The sequence below is a fragment of the Montipora capricornis genome, chromosome 12 (assembly GCF_036669925.1).
Source record: "Montipora capricornis isolate CH-2021 chromosome 12, ASM3666992v2, whole genome shotgun sequence".
In the NCBI taxonomy this organism is placed as follows: domain Eukaryota; kingdom Metazoa; phylum Cnidaria; class Anthozoa; order Scleractinia; family Acroporidae; genus Montipora; species Montipora capricornis.
The window spans coordinates 7,587,702-7,612,891 of NC_090894.1; the positions used below are offsets into that span (position 1 = coordinate 7,587,702).

General features: G+C 40.3%; 1 long non-coding RNA gene across 1 annotated transcript in view; it reads right to left on the reverse strand.

The window, feature by feature from the left end:
• Positions 1 to 988: 988 nt before the first annotated feature.
• Positions 989 to 25,190, reverse strand: part of LOC138025938 (uncharacterized) — a 34,236-nt gene continuing 10,034 nt past the window's right edge. The window contains exons 2-3 of the long non-coding RNA XR_011127200.1: positions 21,169 to 21,332; positions 989 to 3,973 (exon numbers count right to left, since the gene is read on the reverse strand). This is a non-coding gene — a long non-coding RNA (uncharacterized lncRNA). The remainder of the gene's footprint in view (positions 3,974 to 21,168; positions 21,333 to 25,190) is intronic.

Sequence of the window (25,190 nt, forward strand, 5' to 3'; positions counted from 1 at the left end):
GTTCGAGTCCTGCCAGTCCAGACATTGGGGTTGGCTTTTGAAAGAAATGTGTTCGTTTTCCATGATCCCTATCAAGCTTTCAGTGTTTAAAATGAACGATAAGACCTCGCTTGGGAGAAAATGACAATTAAGAATAATCCTTCAATTGAGGGAGAGACTTGGTTGTCTGGGCGGGGTAAGAGGGAGTCCCGGAACAGGACTAGGGACCAATGGGCTCCGGGGGATCGTTTCTCGAAGGCCACGCCGGAAAACTTTCCGGACCATCTGCTTTGTGAAACTGCTATCCACTTGTTTTACAAAGCTGCCCCTTTAAGCATGTTTTCAAGATAACTAAACGCAAAACTGTCTAGTATAAAGTTGATCAGTGGAAACTTCTTCCGTCTGAAGATCTAAAGTTACAAACGGGATTGTGACACCCGAAAAGTTATCGGGACTCTCGAGAAATGGGCTTCTCGGCAGGGTACATTCCACAAGTTTTTCATGCTGTTTTAGTGTAAACAGTATCTCTAGCGTGTGTAATCATCACATGCCTGACCGCATATTCCTATAAATAAGCTATTTTAATTTGAATTCACTACTTTCCCATCCCCATAATGCAATACGTTTTGGGGGTTTCTTTGCATAAACACAATGCAAGTCATTTACTCTTGGGACTGTATCATGCCTCAGTAAACTGGACCTCTATTTTTTTAATGAAAATAACCCCCCCCCCCCCCCCCCAAATGAACTGTACTATGGAATTTGTGAAAATAGCGAACGTTGATTTTAGTGGAGTCATAATTTATTGTTTTTTTTTTGTCTATATGAAGCTTTCAAGATCTCTGTATAAGACCAGGAGCTCATTTCTATCTCCACTAATTCCTTGAGTCAACCCTTTCCTGAGTAAATTTATTTTTGGGAGCAGGTTTTCCCGCGTGAGGTATCATATTTCCCTTGACATTGGGGTAACTTTGTTTTGATTGGCGTTTACAACAGCGACCGAGCCAAATCTCCCAAGGGAGGCGTTTTATAAATAAAGTTACTTCGGAAAGGGTTGACTGCAAGGCGAAGTATGGGAGATTAAGGCTCCTCTTGATAAGCTCCTGGTATAAGTGAGTAAGTTAGCATTAGCATTTTATTTGCAACACTAATAATTAAAAACTTGTCGCCCTCAATTCAGGCCAGACCACTAGACCTAGAACTCCGTGTCCTTCACTTTCCGAATAGTGTGTAGGGTCTTAAACTTCAAACAGGGCTTATGAACAAGGGTTATACAGTCCTTGGTAATACATGATCCAAGAAAGACTAGAGACTCTAACTATTTGCGGATGTAATTACGTAGGTAGCACTTTCGCGTCAGTTATTTCAGTAAAGACACTGAGTGTTGCTCTGGTCGGAGTTGAACTCAAGTCCTTCAGCATGACAGTTCGATGCTCCGGCAACGATTTGCGAATTTTAATGGGAAAAAAAACAGCTCACTTCGCTTCCTCGCTCTGAGGGAAGAAAAGGAAAGGGTAACCCAAGGTCAGTTCAATCTCTTTCGGTGCATGGAACGTGACCACGTTACAAGACATATAGCAAGGAACAAGAAGATGGAAATGAAATGAATCAGGGAGTGGACTTTTCGCTTTCTCACTATGGCACTGGATTAAACAATTATTAAAAACAAGAATCATCTTTATGAGGGAAAAGACACTTTGCGATACCAATGTCACGTAGGAGCGTCAAGGAATGCGAATGGTGAAACAGCTAACTTCACTTGAACGGCTGACATCGACATGCAGCGAAATTTTTCAATACAACTTTTTCATTGCGTGATCGATTGACTGAATTGCCCTGGTGACCTCAACAGGTGACGTAGAGGTATTGCTGAATCGGAAATTACCCAGATCTGAGACGAACCTTAATCTACCAAAAGCACGATATTGTTTTCAAATGCGCTCGGGAATAGTTGACAATAGTTTATGCAAAATTTGTGGGGAAATCAAAATGCATTGCGGGTTATATGAAAGTGTCTAATTGCCTCCTTACGTGACTGACAACAACTTGGAAGGCATTTGCTTTAAATCGCGTTTTAATTAATTAAGATTAAGAAAACGAAGTCCTCTCCTAGAGAAAAGCAATGATATACTACACAGTTTTGAAAATAAATTTGGAAATAAATTCATATTTCTTACGACTATTGGTGACAGAAAAACCTCTCTGGTCTGAAATGAGATTATGCATTGCATGTACTGCGCTTAAAACGTCTGTGTATTTCACTTGACGTCATGTCGGCTTTGATGCTACTTTTTCATCGACTGAGCTTATCCTGCGTAGCTGGCGAGATATTTTATTGCGAGACTATTGAAACACACGGGGTGAATCTATGGCAGCTTCGTTGTGTTTTGGCTGCGAGTGAAAAGACTCTTTGCGATACCAATGTCACGTAGGAGCGTCAAGGAATTTGAATGGTGAAACAGCTAACTTCACTTGAACGGCTGACATGGACATGCAGCGAAATTTTCCTATACAACTTTTTCATTGCGTGATCGATTGACTGAATTGCCCTGGTGACCTCAACAGGTGACGTAGAGGTATTGCTGAATCGGAAATTACCCAGATCTGAGACGAACCTTAATCTACCAAAAGCACGATATTGTTTTCAAATGCGCTCGGGAATAGTTGACAATAGTTTATGCAAAATTTGTGGGGAAAACAAAATGCATTGCGGGTTATATGGAAGTGTCTAATAGCCTCCTTACGTGACTGACAACAACTTGGAAGGCATTTGCTTTAAATCGCGTTTTAATTAATTAAGATTAAGAAAACGAAGTCCTCTCCTAGAGAAAGGCAATGATATACTACACAGTTTTGAAAATAAATTTGGAAATAAATTCATATTTCTTACGACTATTGGTGACAGAAAAACCTCTCTGGTCTGACATGAGATTATGCATTGCATGTACTGCGCTTAAAACGTCTGTGTATTTCGCTTGACGTCATGTCGGCTTTGATGCTACTTTCTCATCGACTGAGCTTATCCTGCGTAGCTGGCGAGATATTTTATTGCGAGACTATTGAAACACACGGGGTGAATCTATGGTTGCTTCGTTGTGTTTTGGCTGCGAGTGAAAAGACTCACGCGGTAATATCCCGCAAGGTAGGCAGCCGTAGCCGAGCTGTGATTTTTCCTTCAGCCCAAGGCAGCCAAAATGAAGATGAGGACAAGACAAAAAGAACGCGAAAACAATATGAGTTATTTCTATTTTCAGTAAGATTGAAGAGACAACAATGACCACAATTTCCAATTCCATACAACTTAAATACTAAACCACCCATCACATTGTGTATCATATCAATCTATTGGTTTGGCTGCTGAAGCACAACAATCTGTTGTGGGCTCGGCAAAGTGCCCACTATAAAGAGAAGACACTACTGCACTCGACGAAAATAATGAATCCATCAGCGTGGTTTGAAGGCATGACTGAGCAAAATTGCAACACTGATAAAAATAGCTTTTGAGGGTTTTACAAGGATCAACAAAGTGACGTAAGCAGCCTTGCAATTGAAGTTTACCGAGCTTGAAAAATGTCTCAGGCTAATTGTGGTCATCAACAAGTAGAAATATATATATATTTGAAGTGTGGGTTAAAGACGAAAGATGTTTCTTATAGACACCCGAAAATTTCATCCCAGCACCCAATGTGTTGCTTCATATCTCAGTTGTTGGAGCATTGCACCGTCATCGCAGAGGTCATGAGTTCGAATCCCGTCGAAGTCAGCTGAATTTTTCAGGTGTCAATTGCTTTAAATAAGCGCAAAAGTCACTTTTCCCTTTTCAAGGCAGAAATACGTAGCGGGCCACAAAGCATTCACGGGCGATCCACCCTGTACGTTTTCCGAAACCACGTTAGCCTTCAAAAACTCCTTCAAATATTAACTGTTATGAGGATTAAGCCGGTGTGTTTATGTTACCCTCATTCAGCGTTGATTCCATCATGCTAGCAAACACCTGTCGAGAAAAATGAACAGTCGGTCCCCCGAATCTCTCGTAAAATAATTTGGGAAGGGAATGGCTTGGATAAGACCAAGTCTACGTCTTTTTTTTTTCTCGTCTAACTCGGCGCCAAGAGAAAATGAGGGGACAGAGAGGGAAGCTCAAGGCGTTGGCCGGGATATGTTATGTCCACGAAAGTTATTTTTAGACGAGCGGAAGTCTTTGTTCTAGCGGAAGTCTGTCTTCTGAGACGTCCGCATGCAATGTTGCCTCGCTCTCAGGTTCTTTGTGAAAAGAGAAAATGATGGCACCCGTGGAAGGCTGATGAATATATATTTCTTTCAAACATCGGACCGAGGTTGGCTTGCATGCGGACGTCTCGGAAGACTTCCACTCGTCTAAAAATAACTTTCGTGGACATGACATATCCCAAGGGCTGGACCGGGAGCCTCCTTCTCTGTCCCCTCATTTTCTCTTGTCGGCGCTTATTACTGAAAGCATCTCTAGAAGTACTTGCTCGCTTTGCTTCCAAAGCGACTGTCGAACGCACCGTTCAATAATCCGAGAATCAGTCACCGTAATAGTGTGATATACATAGCTTTGTCCAGGAGAGTCATTTCCCCTATCAAAAGATGTCAAAGGCCATGGGTTATTCAAGAAGCTGGAGGGATGAAAAAAAGAATATCGAGAGGTTGAGATAAGCAGAAGAGAAAACTGAGAGAAAATAGACAGGAGCCGGGTACATCTCAACTACGCTTGCTTGTACATTCATAATTTTAGTTCACACTTGTATTAGCTTCACAGCCTTAAATACTCGGCATCGCTTCGAATGATAAAGATTATGCTGTATAACTATGACAAGGAATTATTGTATTTCAGTAAGTCAAAACTTTCAGTATTAAAAGCACTTTTCCCCTTAAGTCATGCGCTCAGTAGGAGTAAAACTCACTACTGCAGATCAGCTCGGTTTTGTTGCATAGCAACTCGACGGTTGCTATGCAAGAGGAGAATGCCGCGGGAGAAGGGGGTCGACAACCACTTATCGACAACCGACTAGTGGAAAGAAAGTGCTCACGCCACTGCGTCTTCCGCAGTCCTTGTACAACTACTTTTTTCCACATAAAACCACATTCTGAAATTCCTAGCTTTGGGCCGGCCACCTTAAGCGACCTTGCTGTTTCGAGAGTACGTATTCAGTATTCATTTACGCACCGAACAAAAAGCAATTTCCATAATCATTGATCTGAAAGGGAGGTTCCGGTATTGAATACGTCAGCGCAATCAATTGCATGTCACACCACGTCATTGTACCAGGTGCCGATTATTTGAGACTCCATTGTTTTGAAGGTCCAAAAGTTCGATATCAAATCTGTGACGTCGGTCCATCGGAAACAATATTTCTACTACACAATTCAAAATATACATTGAAAGGTATCCATATGTCGTTATTACAAATGCATTTAAGAAGAATGCAGTACGGACTAGGCACGAAACAAAGTTGATGAGCGCTAGAAAATTTGACAAATCATTCATTTAAATACACTGCAGACACTGTAGAAATTGGTGTGTGTATTCAGTGTGGAGTGATCTTTCACTTTCTTCGGCTTTGTGAAGTTTTTGACGCAAAATGTGTACGTAATATTCCACGTGTTAGGACAGTTGCGTGTTCATTGTTAGATAGCAGTAAATCTTTCATCAAAATTCTTTCAATTTCTAATTTTTCTTGCCCCGTGCATCAGATCATGATTAATCTTGCCTTCTTTTTTATCGTGTTGCGTTATCATCTGCCCTTTCGATCCCTAGGAATGAGAATGATCCGGCGGCAAAAAATGAGTTAATTTAATAATTAATCAAGCCCACTACCGATGAGTGATTTTCTATTAATGGATACATTGACACTGTTGCAAAATTTATCGCCCACAGTGCGAAATCTTGCCTTGTCATGCTGATATCGGAATGAATCAGAGCTTATTTGTTTAAATAGGTTAAAAGATTCTTTTTCTATCTTGCTGAGAATCATGGAAAATAAAGCAAGTCACCACTGCCTTTTTTTGAACGGATAGTTGCGATTCCAGTATTTTAATCACAGACTCAAATAACAGTTAGACGTGAAACGCGAAAAAAACATTCTGACTGTTACACAGTTTTCACTGTGCAAACTAGCATTCTTTGCTGTCTCTGAAGAAATGGCCTCGGCAGTTATCTTTGATGCATAGCCTATCTTGTAAATATCTTAAAAATTGTCTGGAGCCTAAACGCTTTGTTACGATGGGTTTCGGAAATTTTCCGAGTGGCCATAAATTTTCCTTAGTAGCGACAATACACGCACGTTCCGTGGTGATCAGCAAAGTATGTCCTTCAGGCCGGGGGGGGTACTCGATGTATCCCTGGTTGGGGAGGTGCGGCGCGGCCCCTCATACCCTGACCCTGTTTAAGAGAAATATCGCTGATTTTCCTACCCATTTTAAGACAGAATTCTGATTTTTGATACCCTGTTTAAGACATTTAACCCAGTTTAAGACAAAAATTGATAAATCGATACCCTGATTAAGACAAAAAATGCTAAATTCGATACCCTGTTCAAGACAAAAATCCCGAAAACCATACCCTGGCTGGCCGCACGTCCCCATTAAGCCCTTATAAGGGAGTACCCCCCCCGGGCCTTCAGGCAGTCATACCCGTTCACGTATAAGGCTTATCAGCTGCAGCTTGATTAAGCGTCATTCTAGAGACGTAGGTGAGTTTACCCCCTTTTCAGTTCGTGCACTTTCCCAAGGATTTTACATTAATATCTCTCTTGAAAAGCTGTGAAGTGAGGAGTAAACCATCTCAGATAAAAATTGGACGAACGGGCTTAATTTTACCCGCCCATCGATAAACTAAGAGTAATTCGAGTCTCTGTCTCAGTTGCAGTTATTATCAGGCTGAGAGAGTTTAGATATTTTGAAATGGTGTCGTAGATTTGCCACGTTCGATGATCTTGTATGAGCTAACGTATTACCTGTTGAAGAGGTATCATAATTTTGAAATAGAATGAATTTCTCGAGGAAACTAGATGCTTCTGTGAAGCATACACTGGCTTTCCTGTGGTACGTGCTACAGAAAATCAGAAGGCACTGAATTGTGTGGTATTGAAATACAGCATTCCAGTCTCTGAAGAATAACAAATAAAAGAGAAACGAGAAACATTGGCTTCTGGGCTGACATGTTGATAATTTTCAAGTTCCCTCACAACTTCTTTTCACCACAAGTGTGCCATATGAGCATCCGAAAATTTTGTAATACTAAACTTCACTGAAGTCAAGCCCTGTTTCGCGGGGTTAGTGTTGGGATGGGAGACCAAAACAATAACCCCCTCATGGATAACAGAAACATCTGACCGAAAATACTATTAACGCTAACAAATGCGAACTCAGCAAGGTACAGATTCTGTTAGCTTGCTTTATGCAAAACAAATATTGATGAAAAAGCAAATAAATATTGATACACAGTTTTCAGAAAGAGCAGAAGGAAGTTTCTCGGACGGTCGATCGAGAATAAAATATTTACGACATGAAAACAACATTAATTTTGAACCGTGAATATAGAATATAAAAAGTAACGATCAGCGACAAACATTTTGGGAGATTTTTGCTATGTTCAAGTAAATTGCAAAATCGAAAGTGACATGGCCGGAATTCAGCGGGCGTCGTGATTAAGTTTACTCGCCAAACAGTGAAGCATCTGTGTCAAAAGATGGCAAGATACCGGGTTTTTGTAAGTTTCTTTTTCTGTCAAGTGTTATAAAGTTTGACAATGAAATGAGCGAAGTCAAAACAAAGATCACAATCGCCCAACTCTTGTTTATGCAAAGTCAAAATTTACTCTCCAAGACGCGTACGACGTTATTTATCACCAGGTAATTCCATCATTTTGGAAATAGCAGCTGCTTTATTATTCATCTGCGTCACAAGTTTTCACTGATTTTCGGCCTCATTTTGTTGAAACTCAAGCACGCTTCCAACAGGCCTGTGAACCCTTCCTGCTTATAGAGCAACACTAAAAAACTTCTCCCATATCACATTTGAACCTTAAGCTCGAAAATTCAATACACAACATGATATTATAATTCACAAAGGCAGAAAATACCACAGAATCCTTTTCCAGCGAAAATTTTATTGAAACAAACAACATATTTGCTCTTAGAGGCGAAAACCTCTTCCTATTTCATTGCGTGCGTGAAGACAAGAAACTCAATTGTGTCAAATTACCATGTACTTCAGGTAAATACTGCTCACTTTGATTTCGTCTCGACGGGCGATAGATTAGTGTCGAAGTCCAGTACTCGTCGCTTTTGAGATTCATGCCTAGTTTATCCAACTGACTTTCCATTATTGAGCTCCATAAGGGTATATTTTGTTTAAGGATCCACTAAAACGCCATTCGCTTTGCATGACTTTCGACGCCATTGCAGGCTAAGTTGATGGTTCTACTGTGTCCACCAGAGAAATCTACGCAGTTCCACTACCCTCTCGATCCTAAGAAAATACGCGCAAAAGGCTCTATACACAAAGGCAACACTTACAAGGGGAGTGACAGGCAAGACTTTTACCGACACGGAAAAAAAAAAAAAAAAAAAAAAAAAAAGAAAACAAACAAACTAAACGCAGACCTCGACTGGGTTTGCCCATAGGCAACCCAGTAATAACCCAAGATACCGTCGTGGCTTCCGCAAAGTTCTCGTGTATGCGAATTGACATGTGCACTCACTCGAAGTACTTATATATATATTAGATTGCCGGATTTTCCCTTTTTAGGTTATATATTTATGTCAGCATAATGGGGGAGCCGTTTAGAGAGCAGAGAGCAGAGATCAGAACGTGATCGTATTTTTACTGATTTTCGTAGCACTAAATAAGACTCAGCTGATCTGGTCCGGCTCTCAACTCTCTCAAAAAGATTATTTAAGATTCCTAAACTGTTTTGATTGACTAAGTATGCGAACTTTGGACTCAAAGTGGGGTAATCCATGGGCTAATTGTTAAATTTGGACAAAAATAGGTTTATCTCTCCGCTACTCCAAGCAAGGTGATTAGAAATCTGGAAAAGGAAAGGAACTTTATTTGTGTCTAGTTCTAGAGCTGGAGCACTAATTGGGGACACTGTAAACTGAAATCAACAAAATGAGATGTTGGTGTTCGAGTAGCGAGAAAAACCGGAGCACCGGAAGAAAAACCTCTCGAAGCAGAGCACAACCCACACACATATGACGCAGAGTCTTGGAATTGAAACCCGGGCTTCTTTGGTATCCCTGCGCGTAAGGGGATAGCGGAAGGGCTGATCAATAAGTTATCCGATTTTATTTTAAAACTCTACTTAAATTTCCCAATGTTTTAAGTTAGCATTTCATCAAGGGTTATGAGATTGGGCCCATGGTTTACAGTCCATAGTATCCGAAATGACTAGAGAGTCTTACCATTTGCAGATGTAATAACAAAGGCAGCACTTCCTCCTCAGTTATTTAAAGACCCTGAGTATTGATCCATCTGTAGTTCAACGACATCCATCATGGTACGGTCCGATCAGCTCATCGACTAAAAAAAAAAAACCCGGTCGGCGATCGCGGGCTTCCTTTCCAACCTGAAAGTTGATTAAAGAATTGTTTGGTTTACTTGTCTTGTGAGTCAATTTTCTTGCATCAAGCTTGACGGTGATTGAAGAAAAAAGGCATTGTAATATTTTCTGAATAGATAATTTAAGAAAAGCTTTTCCAGGTTTCCATTTCGATGAAATGGAACACTGAGACGATTCGCATTCTAGGGCATTGTATTAACCACTAATTTAAAAAAAATCATCTTCATGCGAGTAGACACTTAGCAACCAACTGGCAATCTGACAAAAAAACAGCTCACTTCGCTTCGTCCCTCTAAAGCCGATGATACTCGGTTCAACATTTCAGTGTTGATCAACAAATGTTGCTGCTCTTGTTCAACAAATGTTGAACAGTGTGTCGCGTCATGTTGAATGTTGAAATATGCCATTCAACACTTTGAAGGATGTTGAACGATGTTGAACGAAAATAGAGACCAGCTCTATTCCGTTCAACACGTTTGTGCAACATTGTTCAACATTTGTTGAGCAACAAATGTTGCAAGATGTTGAACCGTGTGTCATCCGCTTAAGGGAAAAGATGGCGGAAAGGCTTACTTCAGGTCAGTTCAATCGCTTTCAGTGCATGGAACGTGACCATGTTACAAGAGAAAAAGCAGTGAACGTGGAAACGAAATGGATCAGAGAGTGGACTTTTCGCTTTCTATGGCATTGGATTAACCAATGATTGAAAACAAAAACCATCTTGAAGGTAAAGGCACTTAGCGATACCAATGTGTTAGCGTCAAGGAATACGAATGGTGTTCAAACAGCTCACTTCACTTCCTCACTCTTTCGACATGCATCGAAATATTTCAATAGAACTTTTTCATTGCGTGATGGATTGATTTCAAAATTGCGCTTTTGATCTGAACAGGTGACGTAAAGGTATTGCTGAATCGGAAGTTACCCAGATCTAAAACGAACCTTAATCTACCAAATGCACGATAGAAAACTGACCCAATGACCATCCTTACGTGACTGACAACAACTCAGTGGCAGGTAAATCAACTGAATGGCTTTGTAAATAACCTTTCCTGGAGAAAGGTAGTGGCATACTAAACTGAGCTTTAGAAATACTTTTGGAAATAAATTCATATTTCTTACGACTATTGGTGACAGAAAAACCTCTCTGGTCTGATATGAGATGCATTGCATGTAGTGCGCTTAAAACGTCTGTGTATTTCGCTTGAAATCATCAGTCGGCTTTGATGCTACCTCTCTCATCGACTGAGCTTATCCTGCGTAGCTGGCGACATATTTTATTGCGAGAATATTGAAACAGACGGGACACAAATCTATGGCTGCTTCGTTGTGTTTTGGCTGCAAGTGAAAAAACTCACGCGGTAATATCCCGCCCGCAAGCTAGGTAGGAAAGCCGAGCTGTGAATTTTCCTTCAGCCCAAGCCAGCCAAAATGAAGATGAGGACAAGACAAAAAGAACGCGAAAACAATATGAGTTATTTCTATTTTCAGTAAGAACGACCACAACTCCCAACTCCATACAACTTAAATACTAAACCGCATTTCTATTTTCAGTAAGATTGAAGAGACAACAATGACCACAATTTCCAACTCCATACAACTTAAATACTAAACCATCCATCACATTGTGTATCATATCAAAATCTATTTTTTTTCTCCTCCAACTCGGTTGCTATGCAAGAGGAGAATGCCGCGGGAGAAGGGGGTCGACAACCACTTATCGACAACCGACTAGTGGAAAGAAAGTGCTCACGCCACTGCGTCTTCCGCAGTCCTTGTACAACTACTTTTTTCCACATAAAACCACATTCTGAAATTCCTAGCTTTGGGCCGGCCACCTTAAGCGACCTTGCTGTTTCGAGAGTACGAATTCAGTATTCATTTACGCACCGAACGAAAAGCAATTTCCATAATCATTGATCTGAAAGGGAGGTTTCGGTATTGTATACGTCAGCGCAATGAATTGCATGTCACACCACGTCATTGTACCAGGTGCCGATTATTTGAGACTCCGTTGTTTTGAAGGTTTAAAAGTTCGATGTGAAATCTGTGACGTCGGTCCATCGGAAACAATATTTCTACTGAGATCTACACAATTCAAAATATACATTGAAAGGTATCCATATGTCGTTATTACAAATGCATTTAAGAAGAATGTAGTACGGACTAGGCACGAAACAAAGATGATGAGCGCTAGAAAATTTGACAAATCATTCATTTAAATACACTGCAGACACTGTAGAAATTGGTGTGTGTATTCAGTGTGGAGTGATCTTTCACTTTCTTCGGCTTTGTGAAGCTTTTGACGCAAAATGTGTACGTAATATTCCACGGGTTAGGACAGTTGCGTGTTCATTGTTAGATGACAGTAAATCTTTCATCAAAATTCTTTCAATTTCTAATTTTTGTTCCCCCGTGCATCCCATCACAATTAATCAGGCCTTCTTTTTTATCGTGTTGCGTGATCACCTGCCCTTTCGATGCCCTTGGAATGAAAATGATCCGGCGGCAAAAAATGAGTTAATTAATTAATCAAGCCCACTACCGATGAGTGATTTTCTATTAATGGATACATTGACACTGTTGCAAAATTTATCGCCCACAGTGCGAAATCTTTGCCTTGTCATGCTGATATCGGAATGAATCAGAACTTATTTGTTAAAATAGGTTAAAAGATTCTTTTACTATCTTGCATGAGAATCATGGAAAATAAAGCAAGTCACCACTGCCTTTTTTTGATCGGATAGTTGCGATTCCAGTATTTTAATCATAGATTCAAATAGCAGTCAGACGTGAAAGGCGCAAAAAACAATCTGACTGTTACACAGTTTTCACTGTGCAAACTAGCACCCTTTGCTGTCTCTCAAGAAATGGTCTCTGCAGTTATCTTTGATGTATAGCACTTAAAAATTGTCTGGAGCCTAAACCCTTTGTTACGATGGGTTTCGGAAAATTTCCGAGTGGCCATAAATTTTCCTTAGGCCTGTTCCACACGTCGTTGGCTTGGCAGTGGCACGACCATAGCACGGCAGCGGTTTCAAACGTCCAAGCTAATACAGTCGCGCCAAATTCAAAAGACAAAACAAACCATCCATCCAGCGTAATAGTATGCAAATAATGCAAAATACATTACATTAATTTATGAATTGAGTTCGGCGCAACAATACGCGGTTTGAAACCAAGTCGTGCTACTGCCGTGCGGCACGGCGGCACGGCAGTAGCATGGTTTCAAACGGCGTGCTACTGCGGTGCTTTAATCGAAATGACAATTTCATTTGAGTTCGGCACGGCAGTAGCACGACGTTTGGAACAGGCGTTAGTACCGATTTAATACACTCACGTTCAGTGGTGTTCAGCAAAGCAGTCATACCCGTTCACGCATAAGGCTTATCAGCTGCAGCTTGATTAAGCGTCATTTAAGAGCCGTTGGTAAGTTTACCCCCTTTTTCAGTTTGTGCACTTTCCCAAGGATTTTACATTTATTCCTCTGAAATGAGAAGTAAACCAGCTCAGATAAAAATTGGACGAACGGGCTTAATTACCCGCCCATCGAAAAACTAAGAGTAATTCGAGTCTCTTTGTCTCAGTTGCAGTTATTATCAGGCTGAGAGAGTTTAGATATTTTGAAACGATGTCGTAGATTTGCCACGTTTGATGATCTTTTACGAGCTAACCTTGTTTCCTGTTGAGGACGGTATTTTGAAATAGCATGAATTTCTCGAGGAAATAACCCAAGATACCGGCGTGGCTTCCGCAAAGTTCTCGTGTGGCGAATTGACACGTGCACTGTCCGAAGTACTTACAATATATATATATATATATATATTTTTATATATATATTAGATTACTGGATTTTCCCTTTTTAGGTTGTATATTTATGTCAGCATAATGGCGGAACTGTTTAGAGGGCAGAGATCAGACTGGGCTCGTATTTTTACTGATTTTCGTAGTCCTAAATGAGAGTCAGCTGATCCTGTCCGGCTCGCAACTCTCTCAAAAAACTCGAAGTTTATTTAAGATTCCTAAACTGTTTTGATTAACTAAGTATGCGAACTTTGGACTCAAAGTAGGTCAATCCATGGGCTAATGGCTAAATTTGGTTAAAAATAGGTTTATCAGTCCGCTACTCCAAGCAACTGATTAGAAATCTGGAAAAAGAAAGGAACTTTATTTGTGTCTAGTTCTAGAGCTGGAGCACTAATTGGGGACGCTGTAAACTGAAATGAACAAATTAAAGCAGGTCAAATGAGATGTTGGTCTTCGAGTAGCGGGAAAAACCGGAGCACCGGAAGAAAAACCTCTCGAAGCAGAGCACAACCCACACACATATGACGCCGAGTCTGGGAATTGAAACCCGGGCTACTTTGGTATCCCTGCGCCTAAGGGGATAGCGGAAGGGCTGATCAATAAGTTATCTGATTTTATTTTAAAATTCTGCTTCCCAATGTTTTATGTTAGCATTTCATCAAGCGTTATGAGATGAGGCCCATGGTTTACAGTCCTTAGTATCCGAAAAGACTAGAGAGTCTTACCATTTGCGGATGTATTACAAAGGCAGCACTTCCTCCTCAGTTATTTAAAGACCCTGAGTATTGATCCAGTTGTAGTTGAACGGCATTCATCATGGTACGGTCCGATGCTCATCGACTGAGGCACCCGCTCGGCGATCGCGGGCTTCCTTTCCAAACTGAAAGTTGATTAAAGATTGTTTGGTTTACTTGTCTTGTGAGTCAATTTTCTTGCATCAAACTTGACGGTGATTCAAGAAAAAAAGGATTGTAAAAATTTCTGAAAACCACAAGATTGTGGCGACAGATGATTTAAGAAAAGCTTTTCCAGGTTTCCATTTCGATGAAATGGAACACTGTGTGGACTTTTCGCATTCTAGGGCATTGTTTTAACCACTAATTTAAAAAAAAATCATCTTCATGCGAGTAGACACTTAGCAAGCAACCAATCTGGTATAGTAGCGTCAAGGAATGTTAATGGCAAAAAACCAGCTCACTTCGCTTTGTCGCTCTAAAGCCTCAGTGATACTCGGTTCAACATTTGTTGATCAACAAATGTTGCAGCTCTTGTTCAACAAATGTTGAACAGTGTGTCGCGTCATGTTGAATGTCGAAATATGCAATTCAACACTTTGAATGTTGTTGAACGATGTCACGAGTGAGCGAAAATAGAGACCAGCTCTATTCCGTTCAACACGTTTGGGCAACATCGTTCAACATTTGTTGAGCAATAAATGTTGCAAGATGTTGAACCGTGTGTCATCGGCTTAAGGAAAAAATGGCGGAAAGGCTTACTTCAGGTCAGTTCAATCGCTTTCAGTGCATGGAACCTTTTTCATTGCGTGATGGATTGATTTCAAAATTGCGCTTTTGATCTGAACAGGTGACGTAAAGGTATTGCTGAATCGGAAATTACCCAGATCTAAAACGAACCTTAATCTACCAAATTCACGATAGAAAACTGACCCAATGACCATCCTTACGTGACTGACAACAACTCAGTGCCAGGTAAATCAACTGAATGGCTTTGTAAATAACCTTTCCTGGAGAAAGGTAGTGGCATACTAAACTGAGCTTTGCAAATAATTTTGGAAATAAATTCATATTTCTTACGACTATTGGTGACAGAAAAACCTCTCTGGTCTGATATGAGATGATGCATTAAATGTTGTGGGCTTAAAACGTCTGTGTATTTTCGCATGAAATCATGTCGGCTTTGATGCTACCTCTCTCATCGACTGAGCTTATCCTGCGTAGCTGGCGAGATATTTTATTTGCGAGAATATTGAAACAGACGGGATACAAATCTATGGCTGCTTCGTTGTGTTTTGGCTGCGAGTGAAAAAACTCACGCGGTAATATCCCGGAAGCTACGTAGGAAAGCCGAGCTGTGAATTTTTCTTCAGCCCAAGCCAGCCAAAATGAAGATGAGGACAAGACAAAAAGAACGCGAAAACAATATGAGTTATTTCTATTTTCAGTAAGAACGACCACAACTCCCAAGTCCATACAACTTAAATACTAAACCGCATTTCTATTTTCAGTAAGATTGAAGAGACAACAATGACCACAATTTCCAACTCCATACAACTTAAATACTAAATCACCCATCACATTGTGTATCATATCAAAATCTATTGGTTTGGCTGCTGAAGCACAACAATCTGTTTTGGCCTCGGCAAAGTGCCCACTATAAAGAGAAGACACTACGGCATTTGTTGTAATAAAACGACGAAAATAATTAATCCATCAGCGTGGTTTGAAGGCATGACTGAGCAAATTTGCAACACTGATAAAAATAGCTTTTGAGGGTAGGATCAAGGATCAACAAAGTGACGTAAGCAGCCTTGCACTTGAAGTTTACCGAGGTTGTATAATGTCTCAGGCTAATTGTGGTCATCAACAAGTAGATATATATATCTATTTGAAGTGTGGGTTAAAGACGAAAGATGTTTCTTATAGACACCCGAAAATGTCAGCCCTGCACCCAATGTGTTACTTCATATCTCAGTTGTTGGAGCATTGCACCGGCATCGCAGAGGTCACGGGTTCGAATCCCGTCGAAGTCAGCTGAATTTTTCAGGTGTCAATTGCTTTAAATAAGCGCAAAAGTCACTTTTCCCTTTTCAAGGCAGAAATACGTAGCGGGCCACAAAGCATTCACGGGCGATCCACCCTGTACGTTTTCCGAAACCACGTTAGCCTTTAATTAAAAACTCCTTCAAATATTAACTGTTATGAGGATTAAGCCGGTGTGTTTATGTTACTCTCTGTATCATTCAGCGTTGATTCCATCGACATGCTAGCAAACACCTGTCGAGAAAAATGACAGTCGGTCCCCCGAATCTCTCGTAAAATAATTTGGGAAGGGAATGGTTTGGATTAGACCAAGTCTACGTCTTTTTTTCTTCTCGTCTAACTCGGCGCTTATTACTGAAAGCATCTCTAGAAGTACTTGCTTGCTTTGCTTCCAAAGCGACTGTCGAACGCACTTCAATAATCCGAGAATCAGTCACCGTAATATAGTGTGATATACATAGCTTTGTCCAGGAGAGTCATTTCCCCTATCAAAAGATGTCAAAGGCCATGGGTTATTCAAGAAGCTGGAGGGATGAAAAAAAGAATATCGAGAGGTTGAGATAAGCAGAAGAGAAAACTGAGAGAAAATAGACAGGAGCCGGGTACATCTCAATTACGCTTGCTAGTACATTCATAACTTTAGTTCCCACTTGTATTAGCTTCACAGCCTTAAATACTCGGCATCGCTTCGATTGATAAAGATTATGCTGTATAGCTTTGACAAGGAATTATTGTATTTCAGTAAGTCAAAAATTTAAGTATTAAAAGCACTTTTCCCCTTGAGGCATGCGCTCAGTAGGAGTAAAACTCACTACTGCAGATCAGCTCGGTTTTGTTGCATAGCAACTCGACGGTTGCTATGCAAGAGGAGAATGCCGCAGGAGAAGGGGGTCGACAACCAGTTATCGACAACCGACTAGTGGAAAGAAAGTGCTCACGCCACTGCGTCTTCCGCAGTCCCTGTACAACTACTTTTTTCCACATAAAACCACATTCTGAAATTCCTAGCTTTGGACCGGCCACCTTAAGCGACTTTGCTGTTTCGAGAGTACGTATTCAGTATTCATTTACGCACCGAACGAAAAGCAATTTCCATAATCATTGATCTGAAAGGGAGGTTTCGGTATTGAATACGTCAGCGCAATCAATTGCATGTCACACCACGTCATTGTACCAGGTGCCGATTATTTGAGACTCCGTTGTTTTGAAGCTTTAAAAGTCCGATGTGGAATCTGTGACGTCGGTCCATCGGAAACAATATTTCTACTGAGATCTACACAATTCAAAATATACATTGAAAGGTATCCATATGTCGTGATTACAAATGCATTTAAGAAGAATGCAGTACGGACTAGGCACGAAACAAAGATGATGAGCGCTAGAAAAGTTGACAAATCATTCATTTAAATACACTGCAGACACTGTAGAAATTGGTGTGTGTATTCAGTGTGGAGTGATTCGGCTTTGTGAAGTTTTTGACGCAAAATGTGTACGTAATATTCCACGTGTTAGGACAGTTGCGTGTTCATTGTTAGATAGCAGTAAATCTTTCATCAAAATTCTTTCAATTTCTAATTTTTCTTGCCCCGTGCATCAGATCATGATTAATCTTGCCTTCTTTTTTATCGTGTTGCGTTATCATCTGCCCTTTCGATGCCCTTGGAATGAAAATGATCTGTAATTTAATAATTAATCAAGCCCACTACCGATGAGTGATTTTCTATTAATGGATACATTGACACTGTTGCAAAATTTATCGCCCACAGTGCGAAATCTTGCCTTGTCATGCTGATATCGGAATGAATCAGAGCTTATTTGTTAAAATAGGTTAAAAGATTCTTTTACTATCTTGCATGAGAATCGTGGAAAATAAAGCAAGTCACCACTCCTTTTTTTTGATCGGATAGTTGCGATTCCAGTATTTTAATCACAGACTCAAATAGCAGTCAGACGTGAAAGGCGCAAAAAACAATCTGACCGTTACACAGTTTTCACTGTGCAAACTAGCATTCTTTGCTGTCTCTGAAGAAATGGCCTCTGCAGTTATCTTTGATGCATAGCCTATCTTGTAAATATCTTAAAAATTGTCTGGAGCCTAAACGCTTTGTTACGATGGGTTTCGGAAATTTTCCGAGTGGCCATAAATTTTCCTTAGTAGCGACAATACACGCACGTTCCGTGGTGATCAGCAAAGTATGTCCTTCAGGCAGTCATACCCGTTCACGTATAAGGCTTATCAGCTGCAGCTTGATTAAGCGTCATTTAAGAGCCGTTGGTAAGTTTACCCCCTTTTTCAGTTTGTGCACTTTCCCAAGGATTTTACATTAATATCTCTCTTGAAAAGCTGTGAAGTGAGGAGTAAACCATCTCAGATAAAAATTGGACGAACGGGCTTAATTTTACCCGCCCATCGATAAACTAAGAGTAATTCGAGTCTCTGTCTCAGTTGCAGTTATTATCAGGCTGAGAGAGTTTAGATATTTTGAAATGGTGTCGTAGATTTGCCACGTTCGATGATCTTGTATGAGCTAACGTATTACCTGTTGAAGAGGTATCATAATTTTGAAATAGAATGAATTTCTCGAGGAAACTAGATGCTTCTGTGAAGCATACACTGGCTTGCCTGTGGTACGTGCTACAGAAAATCAGAAGGCACTGAATTGTGTGGTATTGAAATACAGCATTCCAGTCTCTGAAGAATAACAAATAAAAGAGAAACGAGAAACATTGGCTTCTGGGCTGACATGTTGATAATTTTCAAGTTCCCTCACAACTTCTTTTCACCACAAGTGTGCCCTATGAGCATCCGAAAATTTTGTAATACTAAACTTCACTGAAGTCAAGCCCTGTTTCGCGGGGTTAGTGTTGGGATGGGAGACCAAAACAATAAACGGTACCCCTCACGGATAACAGAAACATCTGACCGAAAATACTATTAACGCTAACAAATGCGAACTCAGCAAGGTACAGATTCTGTTAGCTTGCTTTATGCAAAACAAATATTGATGAAAAAGCAAATAAATATTGATACACAGTTTTCAGAAAGAGCAGAAGGAAGTTTCTCGGACGGTCGATCGAGAATAAAATATTTACGACATGAAAACAACATTAATTTTGAACCGTGAATATAGAATATAAAAAGTAACGATCAGCGACAAACATTTTGGGAGATTTTTGCTATGTTCAAGTAAATTGCAAAATCGAAAGTGACATGGCCGGAATTCAGCGGGCGTCGTGATTAAGTTTACTCGCCAAACAGTGAAGCATCTGTGTCAAATGATGGCAAGATACCGGGTTTTTGTAAGTTTCTTTTTCTGTCAAGTGTTATAAAGTTTGACAATGAAATGAGCGAAGTCAAAACAAAGATCACAATCGCCCAACTCTTGTTTATGCAAAGTCAAAATTTACTCTCCAAGACGCGTACGACGTTATTTATCACCAGGTAATTCCATCATTTTGGAAATAGCAGCTGCTTTATTATTCATCTGCGTCACAAGTTTTCACTGATTTTCGGCCTCATTTTGTTGAAACTCAAGCACGCTTCCAACAGGCCTGTGAACCCTTCCTGCTTATAGAGCAACACTAAAAAACTTCTCCCATATCACATTTGAACCTTAAGCTCGAAAATTCAATACACAACATGATATTATAATTCACAAAGGCAGAAAATACCACAGAATCCTTTTCCAGCGAAAATTTTATTGAAACAAACAACATATTTGCTCTTAGAAGCGAAAACCTCTTCCTATTTCATTGCGTGCGTGAAGACAAGAAACTCAATTGTGTCAAATTACCATGTACTTCAGGTAAATACTGCTCACTTTGATTTCGTCTCGACGGGCGATAGATTGTTGTCGAAGTCCAGTACTCGTCGCTTTTGAGATTCATGCCTAGTTTATCCAACTGACTTTCCATTATTGAGCTCCATAAGGGTATATTTTGTTTAAGGATCCACTAAAACGCCATTCGCTTTGCATGACTTTCGACGCCATTGCAGGCTAAGTTGATGGTTCTACTGTGTCCACCAGAGAAATCTACGCAGTTCCACTACCCTCTCGATCCTAAGAAAATACGCGCAAAAGGCTCTATACACAAAGGCAACACTTACAAGGGGAGTGACAGGCAAGACTCTTACCGACACGGAAAAAAAAAAAAAAAAAAGAAAAAAAAAAAAGAAAACAAACAAACTAAACGCAGACCTCGACTGGGTTTGCCCATAGGCAACCCAGTAATAACCCAAGATACCGTCGTGGCTTCCGCAAAGTTCTCGTGTATGCGAATTGACATGTGCACTCACTCGAAGTACTTATATATATATTAGATTGCCGGATTTTCCCTTTTTAGGTTATATATTTATGTCAGCATAATGGGGGAGCCGTTTAGAGAGCAGAGATCAGAACGTGATCGTATTTTTACTGATTTTCGTAGCACTAAATAAGACTCAGCTGATCTGGTCCGGCTCTCAACTCTCTCAAAAAGATTATTTAAGATTCCTAAACTGTTTTGATTGACTAAGTATGCGAACTTTCGACTCAAAGTGGGGTAATCCATGGGCTAATTGTTAAATTTGGACAAAAATAGGTTTATCTCTCCGCTACTCCAAGCAAGGTGATTAGAAATCTGGAAAAGGAAAGGAACTTTATTTGTGTCTAGTTCTAGAGCTGGAGCACTAATTGGGGACACTGTAAACTGAAATCAACAAATTAACGCAGATCAAATGAGATGTTGGTGTTCGAGTAGCGAGAAAAACCGGAGCACCGGAAGAAAAACCTCTCGAAGCAGAGCACAACCCACACACATATGACGCAGAGTCTTGGAATTGAAACCCGGGCTTCTTTGGTATCCCTGCGCGTAAGGGGATAGCGGAAGGGCTGATCAATAAGTTATCCGATTTTATTTTAAAACTCTACTTAAATTTCCCAATGTTTTAAGTTAGCATTTCATCAAGGGTTATGAGATTGGGCCCATGGTTTACAGTCCATAGTATCCGAAATGACTAGAGAGTCTTACCATTTGCAGATGTAATTACAAAGGCAGCACTTCCTCCTCAGTTATTTAAAGACCCTGAGTATTGATCCATCTGTAGTTCAACGACATCCATCATGGTACGGTCCGATCAGCTCATCGACTAAAAAAAAAAAACCCGGTCGGCGATCGCGGGCTTCCTTTCCAACCTGAAAGTTGATTAAAGAATTGTTTGGTTTACTTGTCTTGTGAGTCAATTTTCTTGCATCAAGCTTGACGGTGATTGAAGAAAAAAGGCATTGTAATATTTTCTGAATAGATAATTTAAGAAAAGCTTTTCCAGGTTTCCATTTCGATGAAATAGAACACTGAGACGATTCGCATTCTAGGGCATTGTATTAACCACTAATTTAAAAAAAATCATCTTCATGCGAGTAGACACTTAGCAACCAACTGGCAATCTGGCAAAAAAACAGCTCACTTCGCTTCGTCCCTCTAAAGCCGATGATACTCGGTTCAACATTTCAGTGTTGATCAACAAATGTTGCTGCTCTTGTTCAACAAATGTTGAACAGTGTGTCGCGTCATGTTGAATGTTGAAATATGCCATTCAACACTTTGAAGGATGTTGAACGATGTTGAACGAAAATAGAGACCAGCTCTATTCCGTTCAACACGTTTGTGCAACATTGTTCAACATTTGTTGAGCAACAAATGTTGCAAGATGTTGAACCGTGTGTCATCCGCTTAAGGGAAAAGATGGCGGAAAGGCTTACTTCAGGTCAGTTCAATCGCTTTCAGTGCATGGAACGTGACCATGTTACAAGAGAAAAAGCAGTGAACGTGGAAACGAAATGGATCAGAGAGTGGACTTTTCGCTTTCTATGGCATTGGATTAACCAATGATTGAAAACAAAAACCATCTTGAAGGTAAAGGCACTTAGCGATACCAATGTGTTAGCGTCAAGGAATACGAATGGTGTTCAAACAACTCACTTCACTTCCTCACTCTTTCGACATGCATCGAAATATTTCAATAGAACTTTTTCATTGCGTGATGGATTGATTTCAAAATTGCGCTTTTGATCTGAACAGGTGACGTAAAGGTATTGCTGAATCGGAAGTTACCCAGATCTAAAACGAACCTTAATCTACCAAATGCACGATAGAAAACTGACCCAATGACCATCCTTACGTGACTGACAACAACTCAGTGGCAGGTAAATCAACTGAATGGCTTTGTAAATAACCTTTCCTGGAGAAAGGTAGTGGCATACTAAACTGAGCTTTAGAAATACTTTTGGAAATAAATTCATATTTCTTACGACTATTGGTGACAGAAAAACCTCTCTGGTCTGATATGAGATGCATTGCATGTAGTGCGCTTAAAACGTCTGTGTATTTCGCTTGAAATCATCAGTCGGCTTTGATGCTACCTCTCTCATCGACTGAGCTTATCCTGCGTAGCTGGCGACATATTTTATTGCGAGAATATTGAAACAGACGGGATACAAATCTATGGCTGCTTCGTTGTGTTTTGGCTGCGAGTGAAAAAACTCACGCGGTAATATCCCGCCCGCAAGCTAGGTAGGAAAGCCGAGCTGTGAATTTTGCTTCAGCCCAAGCCAGCCAAAATGAAGATGAGGACAAGACAAAAAGAACGCGAAAACAATATGAGTTATTTCTATTTTCAGTAAGAACGACCACAACTCCCAACTCCATACAACTTAAATACTAAACCGCATTTCTATTTTCAGTAAGATTGAAGAGACAACAATGACCACAATTTCAAACTCCATACAACTTAAATACTAAACCATCCATCACATTGTGTATCATATCAAAATCTATTTTTTTTCTCCTCCAACTCGGTTGCTATGCAAGAGGAGAATGCCGCGGGAGAAGGGGGTCGACAACCAGTTATCGACAACCGACTAGTGGAAAGAAAGTGTTCACGCCACTGCGTCTTCCGCAGTCCTTGTACAACTACTTTTTCCACATAAAACCACATTCTGAAATTCCTAGCTTTGGGCGGGCCACCTTAAGCGACCTTGCTGTTTCGAGAGTACGAATTCAGTATTCATTTACGCACCGAACGAAAAGCAATTTCCATAATCATTGATCTGAAAGGGAGGTTTCGGTATTGAATACGTCAGCGCAATGAATTGCATGTCACACCACGTCATTGTACCAGGTGCCGATTATTTGAGACTCCGTTGTTTTGAAGGTTTAAAAGTTCGATGTGAAATCTGTGACGTCGGTCCATCGGAAACAATATTTCTACTGAGATCTACACAATTCAAAATATACATTGAAAGGTATCCATATGTCGTTATTACAAATGCATTTAAGAAGAATGCAGTACGGACTAGGCACGAAACAAAGATGATGAGCGCTAGAAAATTTGACAAATCATTCATTTAAATACACTGCAGACACTGTAGAAATTGGTGTGTGTATTCAGTGTGGAGTGATCTTTCACTTTCTTCGGCTTTGTGAAGCTTTTGACGCAAAATGTGTACGTAATATTCCACGTGTTAGGACAGTTGCGTGTTCATTGTTAGATGACAGTAAATCTTTCATCAAAATTCTTTCAATTTCTAATTTTTGTTCCCCCGTGCATCCCATCACAATTAATCAGGCCTTCTTTTTTATCGTGTTGCGTTAGCACCTGCCCTTTCGATGCCCTTGGAATGAAAATGATCTGATTTAATGAAGGCCACTACCGATGAGTGATTTTCTATTAATGGATACATTGACACTGTTGCAAAATTTATCGCCCACAGTGCGAAATCTTTGCCTTGTCATGCTGATATCGGAATGAATCAGAACTTATTTGTTAAAATAGGTTAAAAGATTCTTTTACTATCTTGCATGAGAATCATGGAAAATAAAGCAAGTCACCACTGCCTTTTTTTGATCGGATAGTTGCGATTCCAGTATTTTAATCATAGATTCAAATAGCAGTCAGACGTGAAAGGCGCAAAAAACAATCTGACTGTTACACAGTTTTCACGGTGCAAACTAGCACCCTTTGCTGTCTCTCAAGAAATGGTCTCTGCAGTTATCTTTGATGTATAGCACTTAAAAATTGTCTGGAGCCTAAACCCTTTGTTACGATGGGTTTCGGAAAATTTCCGAGTGGCCATAAATTTTCCTTAGGCCTGTTCCACACGTCGTGCTACTGCCGTGCCGAACTCAAATGAAGTTGGCTTGGCAGTGGCACGACCATAGCACGGCAGCGGTTTCAAACGTCCAAGCTAATACAGTCGCGCCAAATTCAAAAGACAAAACAAACCATCCATCCAGCGTAATAGTATGCAAATAATGCAAAATACATTACATTAATTTATGAATTGAGTTCGGCGCAACAATACGCGGTTTGAAACCAAGTCGTGCTACCTGCCGTGCGGCACGGCGGCACGGCAGTAGCATGGTTTCAAACGGCGTGCTACTGCGGTGCTTAAATCGAAATGACAATTTCATTTGAGTTCGGCACGGCAGTAGCACGACGTTTGGAACAGGCCTTAGTACTGATTTAATACACTCACGTTCAGTGGTGTTCAGCAAAGTAAGTTCTTCATGCAGTCATACCCGTTCACGCATAAGGCTTATCAGCTGCAGCTTGATTAAGCGTCATTTTAGAGCCGTTGGTAAGTTTACCCCCTTTTTCAGTTTGTGCACTTTCCCAAGGATTTTACATTTATACCTCTGAAATGAGAAGTAAACCAGCTCAGATAAAAATTGGACGAACAGGCTTAATTACCCGCCCATCGAAAAACTAAGAGTAATTCGAGTCTCTTTGTCTCAGTTGCAGTTATTATCAGGCTGAGAGAGTTTAGATATTTTGAAACGATGTCGTAGATCTGCCACGTTTGATGATCTTGTATGAGCTAACGTATTTCCTGTTGAGGACGGTATTTTAAAATAGCATGATTTTCTCGAGGAAATAACCCAAGATACCAGCGTGGCTTCCGCAAAGTTCTCGTGTATGCGAATTGACACGTGCACTGTCCGAAGTACTTACATATATATATTAGATTACCGGATTTTCTCTTTTTAGGTTG